Source organism: Hippocampus guttulatus, chromosome 2 (genome assembly GCF_054856545.1).
Source record: "Hippocampus guttulatus isolate MCC_2025c chromosome 2, RoL_Hgut_1.0, whole genome shotgun sequence".
Taxonomy (NCBI): Eukaryota; Metazoa; Chordata; class Actinopteri; order Syngnathiformes; family Syngnathidae; genus Hippocampus; species Hippocampus guttulatus.
The window spans coordinates 9,820,001-9,831,246 of record NC_141262.1 but is presented as its reverse complement, the minus strand read 5'-3'; the positions used below and the strand labels follow the sequence as shown (position 1 = coordinate 9,831,246).

Sequence of the window (11,246 nt, the reverse complement as noted above, 5' to 3'; positions counted from 1 at the left end):
ACACTGTTCAGTTCTGTGGAACAGCAATATGGGGACATTCGAACACAGGCTCTCCAGAGTTAGGTTAAGACAAAAGTCATGTCACCTGAAACACACTCAGGTTTTTCAGGTCTAAAGAAATATGAGGACATGACGACTGAAATCATGGAGAGGCCACGTTTCTGATTTATAACTTCTCCTGCGTTTGTCAAAGAAAGCTGTAAACTCAAAACTGGTATATAATGATAAGACGTAGTCACCTGTTGTAAGGATGAAGTGGATCTCTCACTCCCTTCTTGGTCTCCAGAAGGTTCAGTCAGGATACCAACATCTGGTGTCTGCAACATAGCAATATTACAGTATCAGAAATATTCTAAAAAGTATTCTTCAGTAACTGAAGAAGTATGAGGGCATGACTGAAATCATGAAAAGCAACATTATACCAACCATAGAGTGTCAGAAATATGTCGTAGTTATATGACTTTTGAATAAATTGAACTACTTTTTTCAGTGACCACATTCACAGCACAAGCCGGCTCTTTATGGTACTTACCACTGTACAGCTCTGATAGCTAACAATTTCAGGACATCAGACACGACTGAGTTCAAATAATAAAGACAACACCCGAAACATACTCTTTCAGACTAAATCAATGTAATGACTGAAAAATGTGGAGTCCATGTTCCTGTCTTTGAATTTCTGTTGATGTCAAATAATCCTCTAAAACAGACACTTGTGTTAACTTTTAAAAGGTAATAAACTGTTGATGAAAATGTTCTTTCACTCACCTATGAAATATAATGATTTACTTATTAGATCTGGTTGTCTACAGGTGTATATCCAGGCATTACTTACCAGTGCTCTCCATGCCCACGGAGAATCTCCATAGTCATAGGTTATTTCATTCCCTGCTTCGATATTTTCAATTGCAAACAAGCAAAGATGAGGTTTATCCTGGATTGTCAGCTTTTTCATTCTACAGTTTGGGCCTTTGTGAGCATCATTGACAAGTCGACCTAATGAACCATCTTCATGGGAGGAATCAATGCTGAAATTGAACAATGAAACATGAAATGTTTTTCCAGTAAAACTACAATGTTGTACAGAACCACATGATGTTTTTCTAGATCTTGACTTACCACCATGTGCTTCCTTTCCATTCAAAATCAAACAGGAAACAATTTTGCTTCTCTGTGTACTTTTTCTGTCTCTTGTCTCGTTCATAACTTGAGATTAACTCTCCACGGTACTCAACCACAAATAACCCCTTTTCAATTGGTTCACTTGTAAATACACCACGTCCTAGGACACGAAAAGTTGACACTTAAATGTACATTAATACAATCCAAATCAGGCTTACACAATGCAGTTAATCAGATATTCACAAATACATGCAGACCAAAAAATATAAATTTAAAGAGGGGAAAAAACATGTTTAGTGGTACGATAAAATAATTCCATGTAAAACTAAAAACAATTATCAGAATCGCTGATAATTTTCTTTAGCAATTTGTATCAGCACAAAATAATAATGTGGCTCCTTACATCAGAGTTGTTTACATTGCTTGCCTTCAATTGAACAGAATGTATGGAATAGCAAAGAAAAATACCAGAGGTTTGACCGACAGTTTGACTAAAGTGATCATCATAAGTCAAGTGAAGTACCATTTTTCCTCAATGGGTAACATTCGAAACCTAATTTCAGTTCCTATACTATTCCACTCCAAACTGCATTATATGGTTGAGGGAGAGAAAGAGAAGAGCAATAAGGTCAAAAAAAGTATGGGCAGCAATGTTGGTAATGCATTACCACCATAGTTTTTATTTTGGTCACAGGCAACCTAATGCGGCTGCACAGTGTGCGACTGGTTGGCACGTCCGCCTCACAGTGCCTTCTTGTGTGGAGTTCTCCCCATGGCTGCATGGGTTTTCTCCGACTACTTTGGTTTCCTCCCACATTCCAAAAACATGCAACGTAGTAGGTTCACTGAACTCACTAAATTGTCCCTTGGTGTGATTGTGAGGGTGAATGGTGGTTTGTCTGTGTGTCCTGTGATTGGCTGGCACCCAGTTCAAGTTGTACCCTGCCTACTGTCCGAAGACAGCTGGGATCGGCTGCAGCACAGCCAGGCCCGTATTAGTATAAATGGGTTTGAAAATGGTTGGATGGCATGTTTTTTTTAATCCGATTAACTGTGCGTTTCTATTTTTGTTATTTTCTTTATAAATACAAATGCAACTCTAACAATTGTGGGAGGGAAAGGATTCATCTAATTTCTTTGTAAGCTGTCCTGGCGTTTCACACCTCCGATCTCCAATCAGAAATCCCACTGAGCAATATACACCACTGCACATAGAAAAGATACATTATGATTAAAATAAAAATTAAGCAATCAACAATAATAGTCATAATGATAATGACATACATAATTCCTGTGACCATTCTTTCAGTTTTAAACTAAGTAGAGACCTTTGATGGGCAGTACAAATTGCTGATAAAAATGTGGATTTGTCAAACAGCTACCACCGCCTTCTTCAATCAGGTGAAATAGGCATTGTGAAGGAAGTTTGAAGGCATCTAATTTTCCTCGACTATTACAGATAGTATGCGTTTTTATGAATTGTGATATTTGTTGAAGCACAATATTTTAACAGAAGCCGAATAATTTCTATTTCTATTTTTTCATTCCGAGATATTCCTAGTTCTACATGGCAATACAATATTCTCAAGAATTGAATGATAATGGCTGCTAAACATTCTCTTAAAAAGTACTTCAATTATTTTTGCTCCAATATGATCAATGGCATAAAAAAACAACAAAAAAAACATGCTGTTGTTTATTGTGATATTTTGGGGTAAATACAATGTGCGAATAAAATCTGTCACTGTGACAGGCTTTGGTTGCAGCTCTTGTCATGTGCGTGCGGTAGCCATAAGAATTAGATAGCAGGTAGATTGATAGCATACCTTTATAATCATTGATCCACTGGGCTTTCAAACAAGGCTTGTCGACTCCAGATAAAATAAAATGAGCAGCCTCAGATTCAGGGCTCAGTCTGGCTCTTCTTTGTGACATTATCACCACCAGTAAACATCTACAATGGAAAGTGAGAAGAAGTCAGCCAGACAAGCAAGCACAATACAATGGCAGCACTTATTTTGGCTCAGAAAGTACTGAGCCAAAGGAATATTATTTTCTTCCTCAAATATACAAAAATTCATTTCATCAAACATTTGCTGGTCAGATTAATAGATTCGGGCAAACCATTTGTCAGGCAGATAACAATGTAAAATTAAAATAGAGTAACACAATATTGTCTTGACCAAATGTACCAACAAAGCTGAATTCTGCTATAATTTCATTGCAAACGTTTGTTTGTTTTTTCATTGAAACGGTGTACAATTGAATCAACACAAGAATAAACAGTGTAAATACACCAGACTTAGCATAAAGGCTAGAAGTGCATGGCCCACTTTCATTAGGCTACCTGTACTAACTAATTTCAATTAACTGCAATCAAATAAAACAAATACTGCACTGAAATAAACATTTGGCACCAAAATCAAGTTCCACAGACTGTGTTGTCAAAGATTTAGAAAGGTTTTCTAGAACCTTGCCTGCAGGACATGTCCACATTACTTTTACTGGAAGCTTATTAGCATGCTAACGATCTAGCTAGCTAGCTAGCTAGCTGTCTAATTGAATGACATTACCTTTGGTGGGCACTGTTAAACACGGTTATATTGAACAAAGTCTATGTTACAGTAAGATAAACGAAAAGGAATTGCTTACCAGGTGGTCATCCACGCGTGGTCGTGTTTGTTTCAGAGAGTTTAATAGATATCTGGCTGTAGGATTGTCTGGCTGCTTCACATGTTGGGTTTTGTGTGACTGCTAATTGAAGTGACTTACCAGGACGAGGGCGGGGAAAATGTGTGAGTCAGTCCGAAAAAGATGACATATGAGGTCCTGCACAATGACGTCACTGAAAGTGTGTTAAAAGTGTGTTAAGGTACCGAAGTTGGCCACTAGTTTTCCAAATGAAAAGTGAGTCGAAAGTTAAACACACTTAAACACACAATTTCTGAAAATTGTGCTCTTTCAGGACATCACTTATTTTTGGTGTGGGAGTATCCTCGTGAGCTCTAGAGTAGTGTAGACTGCGTGGAAATATGAGGACGCGAAAAATGTCCTCATTTTTCCACAGGTCCTCATTGTGAAGGTGTGTTATCATAAAATTGTCCTGAGATGTCATGAATACAAACACACAAACACACGCACACACACACACACACACACACACACACGTGCCATCACTTTCGAATGCACGCATGCATCACTCAGCCGCTGAAAACACACACTGCTACCGAGCAAACCACGCAACCAGACACAAACGTCTGATGTTGTCACTGTGGTATGTAACATTCCACCATTGTAACTGTAGGAGCCAACCTCGCTGCTTTGAATACTGTATGTGCAAGTGTTGGGATTGGTGCTTAAGCGCACATACTGTTTTGTTGCTGCTGGCTGAAAACAGCTCAGGTGCTGCATTTCCAAACTTGGAATGCACTCTGTAAACATTCTGGAAATTCTGTCAACGTGGAAGCCATCTTCCTTTTATTTTCTGCAGATTGTGCTTTTATTCACCGGTGACCTCGATGCGCAACCTTAGTCACATGGTAACAAGTGGCCTTTTTTTTTTTTAAATCAATGCAGCTGTCCTTCCCCTGTAATTCATTTCCATCCTCAGATTAAATATAATGGGACTGTATAATTGCATGTTTTTCTTGCTCATGTTTTCTCCAGCTTTCTTTGCTCCTTTTTGTTGTTGCTTTCATGTTTTTCCATCCACTCATCCTTCCTCAGCATCCCCTTCAAAAGATGATGATGTCAATGATGACGGCCACCAAAGCGGAAAAAAAACCCCCACTCTTTTTTTGAAGTCGTGCAATACAACGTGGAAAACATTCCCAAATAAATGTACTGGTTTCTGGAAACTTTCTATTGAACAACTGGTGGAGGAATGTTCGAAATATGTGAAAATGTTTCAGAAAATAATGGTAAAGAATGAAATAGAAATTTATGGTAAATTATACAAACTGTCATGTCAAAAATAAGTACCGGTTTGTTTTGTCATAATCACATGCATCCAAGCAAACATTTTCTGGGAAATGTGAAAGTTTCCAACATTTAGAACACTAGGGCGAACGATCCTGATCATGAAGTATCCCTCAAAGGGTGCAGTCCCATCCAACTATCGGCCAATAACCTGTCTCTCCACAACATGGAAGCTCATGTCAGGCATCATTGCGGCTAAGATAAGTGGACACATGGATCAATACATGAGCGAAGCACAGAAGGGCATTGGTAGAGATACCAGAGGAGCCAAACATCAGCTCCTGGTTGACAGAACAGTCGCACAAGACTGCAGGTCCCGACGTACCAACCTGTGCACAGCCTGGATTGATTACAAGAAAGCCTATGACTCGATGCCACATACATGGATCACTGAATGCTTGGAGTTGTATAAGGTGAACAGGACCCTAAGAGCCTTTGTTGCGAACTCGATGAGGATGTGGAAAACCACACTTGAAGCCAATGGCAAACCACTTACCCAAGTGTCCATCAAATGTGGCATATACCAAGGTGATGCACTCTCCCCACTGCTGTTCTGCATAGGACTGAACCCCCTAAGCCAAGTAATCACCAAGACAGGCTATGGATACCGCCTCAGAAATGGAGCTACAATCAGTCACCTCCTCTACATGGATGACATAAAGCTGTATGCTAAGAGCGAAAGGGACATAGACTCCCTGATCCACACAACCAGGATCTACAGCAGCAACATCGGGATGTCATTCGGGCTTGAGAAATGTAGTCGGATGGTGACTAAGAGAGGAAAGGTAGTGCGCACTGAAGGGGTCTCACTCCCTGAAGGAACAATAGCAGACATTGAGGACAGCTACAAGTACCTCGGTATACCACAAGCCAATGGCAACCTCGAACTGGCAACAAGGAAAGCGGCTATGGCCAAATACCTCCAGCGAGTGAGGCTAGTCCTAAGAAGCCAGCTCAATGGCAAGAATAAGACCCGGGCAATAAACAGCTATTCCCTGCCAGTGATCAGATACCCTGCAGGAATAATAAGGTGGCCAAAGGAAGAGATTCAGACCACGAACGTTAAGACCCGAAAGCTCCTAACCATGCATGGAGGGTTCCATCCCAAATCCAGCACCCTGAGACTGTACGCAAGCCGAAAGAAAGGAGGCCGGGGACTAGTGAGTGTGAGAGCCACTGTCCAGGATGAAACATCCAAGCTCCATGAATACATCAAGGAGAAGGCTCCAACGGATGACGTACTCAGAGAATGTCTCAGACAATGGGGAACAGAGGATGAGGCGCTGGAAGAGGGACCATCATGGGAGGACAAGCCCCTACACGGGATGTACCACCGGACCATAACTGAAGTGGCCGATCTCAAGAAGTCCCTTCAGTGGCTAGAGAGGGCTGGCCTGAAGGACAGCACAGAGGCACTCATCCTGGCTGCTCAGGAGCAGGCCCTGAGCACCAGAGCCATTGAGGCCCAGATATACCACACCAGACAAGACCCAAGGTGTAGGTTATGCAAAGAGGCGCCTGAGACGATCCAACACATAACTGCAGGGTGTAAGATGCTGGCAGGGAAAGCCTACATGGAACGCCATAGCCAGGTGGCTGGCATAGTCTACCGAAACATCTGTGCGGAGTATGGACTGGAAACCCCAAGGTCAAAATGGGAAACACCTCCGAAGGTGGTGGAGAATGACAGAGCAAAGATCCTGTGGGACTTCCAGATCCAGACTGACAAGATGGTAATGGCGAACCAACCAGATATCGTGATCATAGATAAAGGGCAGAGGACAGCCGTTGTAGTGGATGTAGCGGTCCCAAGTGATGGAAACATCAGAAAGAAGGAACACGAGAAACTCGAGAAATACCAAGGGCTCAGAGAGGAGCTGGAGAGAGCCTGGAAGGTGAAGGTGACAGTCGTGCCTGTGGTCGTCGGAGCACTCGGGGCAGTGACCCCCAAACTAGATGAGTGGTTGCAACAGATCCCGGGAACAACATCGGACATCTCAGTCCAGAAATGTGCAGTGCTGGGAACAGCAAGGATACTGCGCAGAACCCTCAAGCTTCCTGGCCTCTGGTAGAGGAATCAAATAAAAACAAATGATCATATGAAATTAGTTAGAGACCTGCGCATGTTTTTCTCTTGAACAAAGTCTCATGTTGTCTTCCATAGCATAGTATGCTGTCAACAAGTGTCAAGATGTTGGCCTGTGTTATGATGAATAAAGTTATCGTGACCACATTGTTGTTGCCAGCGCATTATTGGACACAGTATTTTGGCGACATGACACTGCCCTCGTCCCTCTCTGCCACATCCGTGGTCCCACTGTTACACCCAAGTGTGTCACTGGGTGCCGTTTTAGACTGGAAAACTACAAAGTAAATTGGTGAAAAACATGTTCATGCTATCTCCACCATTCAGTATGACATAGTTCTCCGAGTTTGAATATTTTCAGCCATGATCTTGAAACGTGTTTAAAAATGTGTGTAAAAAATGTGTTTCGAAACAAAAAACTAAATTTACTTTCCAGAGTCAGAAGTGGAAGGCTAATGTCACTGAACAGATGATGTTCGACTTTGGAGGTTCCAATTGTCTTCCTAACACTCCTTTCTCATTGCCTATTTCTAAATGAAAATGGCGCCATGTCACAGTGTGCAAGGATCAACATAAGCAAGCTATGGATGAGCATCAACAGCATCGAGAGTTTTAATCCATGGCTAACGACCCATCGGCCATACAGCAGCCTTCACTTTGGAAGAATCAGCGCTCTCCAAGTATGACGGAGGTACGTCAGCTCAAGGGTGAGATCGCTCAAACTTTTTTTTTTTCTTTTTTGTAACCATTATTTATTCAGGAAGGAATCTATGTTCCTACAAAGGCACCTCAGTGGTGGCATGAAGGAAAGTGGGACTGAACCCATGACCTCCCGTCACCGGCTTGTTTATGCCCAAATTTATGCCTCACTTTTCTTCAAATTCATAATTCATGGGGATGTGTGCTGTTTAATCATAGATATTTACATAGACAAACAGAATTGAATCACAGCTGGGGGAGGAATGCTAACAGCAGAGACCTGAGGGCGCAGAGTGGCAATGAGGGATGGCTACCAGCACTCTACAACTCACATTGTGATGTGCGCTGCGAATCGTATATATCACACAGCATGGCCCATAAAAAGTCCACATGCTTACAAAGACGCAGAAGTCCAGAGAGGTACACACAGACGTTGCTCACATGTAGGAATTCCTTGTTTGTAGTCCTTGCGGAGGAATCCGAAGTTCACTCACGGAATTCGTTTCTCTCCTGACTTTCTTCCTGTTCTGTCATATTTCGCTGATCCGTCACATGCCTTATTTTCACCACAGGAAACGTACCCAGGGCCCTGCCACTCTCCCACATGTGTGACACCCTATACACCACAACAATCTGAATCCAAAATCCTGTCATGTGCTATACAGTAATGCAGCGCTTTCCAGAGCACTTTGCTTTCCTTCCAACTGTCACGTCTCGTATATTACTGTCAATCATTTCATCTGCAGCAGACATGTAGGTGAGCGTGCCAAGGTGTCATCCATAATGCGAGCCGAAAGATTCTGTTGGGCCTCATCTGGACATGAATGACATCAAGCTGGGTGCCCAGTGATGGTCTTGGGCGAACAGCGTGAGTCTGCCCCAAGGTATGACACTTTTGTAATTTTTATCATGGTTAATTTGCATTTAGTTTTGACTCTTGCTGTTTATTTTCAGTTGGTTTTAATTAGTTTTGGGTGCAGGTTTGTAAGTTTTGCTATCTTTTTTTGTTTTGGTGTTTTTTACAAAAGTGTTTCAGATGAGTTTAGTTTAGTTTTAGCTTTTTTGTTTTGAGAGTTTTTCTTGTGCAAGATAAAAATAAAAGGTCTCTATGTTTTGTGTAAGGTGAACTACCTTTTTCAAACGACTTTTTGACCTTTCTTCTTCTGTAAGGACATGCAGCAGTACCGAAATAAATACATTTAAAATGAACCCCGAAAGCTCTTGCATGACATTAATTAACAAATACAAAAACAGAGCGCATTTTTGCTGTAATTGTAATTAGTTTTAGTCAGTTTTCTAAATGGAAGATATATAATAAAATTTTCATTTTCGTGACTTGTAACAGCCTTATCCGTACCTCCCCAACTATATTAGAACTTGGTCGCCTTTGTTCACATAAATGGTTTTTCACTGCAACTGTGGTTTTTTTTAGGTGGTATTGCTAGGCCTGTTTCCAAAACTACCACAGTTGCTTGGAAGGCTCTACCTACAACCTGAAAATGCATTATCTATGGATGCCAAAATTTATAGTCCAGCTTGCTGTTGTTATTTCAATTCTCAAGTGAAGAGGTGACGTTACAGACAAGGCCTCCGCCTGTCCACCAGCCAAGAGGAGCCCCAGAAGCCTGTTAGCTCACAAGCTAGATTTTGACTAGCGCCTCTCGTCCTGATGTAGAAAGGCCGATGGAATTTAGTTCGCCCACTGGAGGCTTTAAAGGGGAGGTCAACCCCAAACTTTTCTTGATGATAATATCTTGTATGAATCCCTACTAGTATAAACCCAGCATTCTGATCAATATTTCGTTTGTGGATTGAGCATCAAAAGCCACCCATTTTATTTTGAGTGGGGGGGGGGGGTCCATTTTGCCATTTGCTGTGGATTTAAAATGACATCACAGTTGCTCAGGGCTCAGGTAATGACCAATCGCGGCTCAACTTGACCAACCTCAGAAAACAGGTGAGCCATGATTGGTCGTTACTTGAGTCTTGAGCAACTGTGATGTCATTTTCTGTTGACGGCAAAGGACAAAATGGCCGCTCCCTGAGATGGATAAAAATGGTTGGACTGCTTAATCCATATTCCACAAATGCAACACTAATCCAAAAACCGTGTTTAGCCCTGGGGAACCCACGGGGTCAAATTTGGCCCCTACAAATTCTGCTACTGAAATGCTACCCTTAAATACCAAAGGGGCAAGTTTGGCCCCAGTCCTAAATTAGGATTAAAGCATGAAATATTTGGAAAAACATATATTTTGGTGTTCAGTGAACATATAGCAGTCATTTAATGTATAATTCATCATTTTGCAAAGAAGAAAAGGGTTCTTGGGTTCTCCAGGGTTAGACCAGTGTAGATATATTTTCACAGCTCAAACATGTAGGGATGTGTAGGCAAAAAAAAGTTGCTAGACCAAGTCGCATCCACTTTTCTGCACGGCATGTTTCACACATCCATTGGACACACCCACAGCGTTTAAGAAGGGAGACAATGGCTTGATTTCTCCACGATTTGGAAGCTTTATTGCATATACTTGCCAATTTTTTTTAATGCCTCAAATTCGGCAGGGTTGTTATCAACACTTTTCTCTGTGGTGGGTCAAATTTGGAGGACGAGGAGATAAACAGTAGACAGAAAAAGAGGCCCATGAAGGCTTCTTTTTTCTCTCTCAAACAGAATAAAAGGTTTCATCGTGATGGGAGAAGGCATCATATGTTTTGTGACCAGGCCAAACTAAAAATGACATAATGGTGAGGTCTTACGTATTTCTTTTTTTTCGTTAATTTATGTAAATTAGGGGCAGAGCTTTGGCCTTTCTGAAATGTAAGGCTGGGGCAAACTGCGGTAACCACATCGAGCCGGGCTAGGCTTAGGCTGCATGGGTAGCAGGGGGCTACCCTGCAGGCCTCTCCATATGGAAAGTGTTAGACTAGCAATTCCTAATGAAATGCAGGCTGACGTCAGACAGGCACCCACCCATTGTTTTTCTGCTTAATTTGTTATAATATTTGTCTTACAAATGAGGATTCGGCCAGGGCAGAGGAAGAAAGGGACTGCAGCAATGACCTGTACTGTAAAAGGTCCAAATGACAATCGCACAGCCCTTGTATGATTTCTTACAAGGGTACAAGGAGGGCTTGTGAAAGGTTCTCAGCATTCTAAGTGGGTGCACTTGGGTAAGGACTTGGTGTTAATTGCACATGGAAGTTTATTTTGCACCTCTTTGAGAAACGCACCACTGAGCCTGCTGTTGACTGACTGTTTTATGTTTCCTTCTTTACTCATGCAAAAGTGGTATTTTCCAACTACTTTCTCTCCGACTTCCTCTCTTCTTTCAAGTATGCTCTTGTATTTTCCAGCAAA

General features: G+C 41.8%; 1 long non-coding RNA gene across 1 annotated transcript; it reads right to left on the bottom strand.

Annotated features, from left to right (window-relative positions):
- Window positions 1–249: 249 nt before the first annotated feature.
- LOC147208447 (uncharacterized) lies at window positions 250–4,243 on the bottom strand. The gene is made up of 4 exons (XR_015103531.1): window positions 2,949–4,243; window positions 1,120–1,282; window positions 836–1,028; window positions 250–317 (listed from the first exon to the last, which is right to left on the bottom strand). It is a non-coding gene; the product is annotated as an uncharacterized LOC147208447 (long non-coding RNA).
- Between the last annotated feature and the right edge of the window lie 7,003 nt (window positions 4,244–11,246).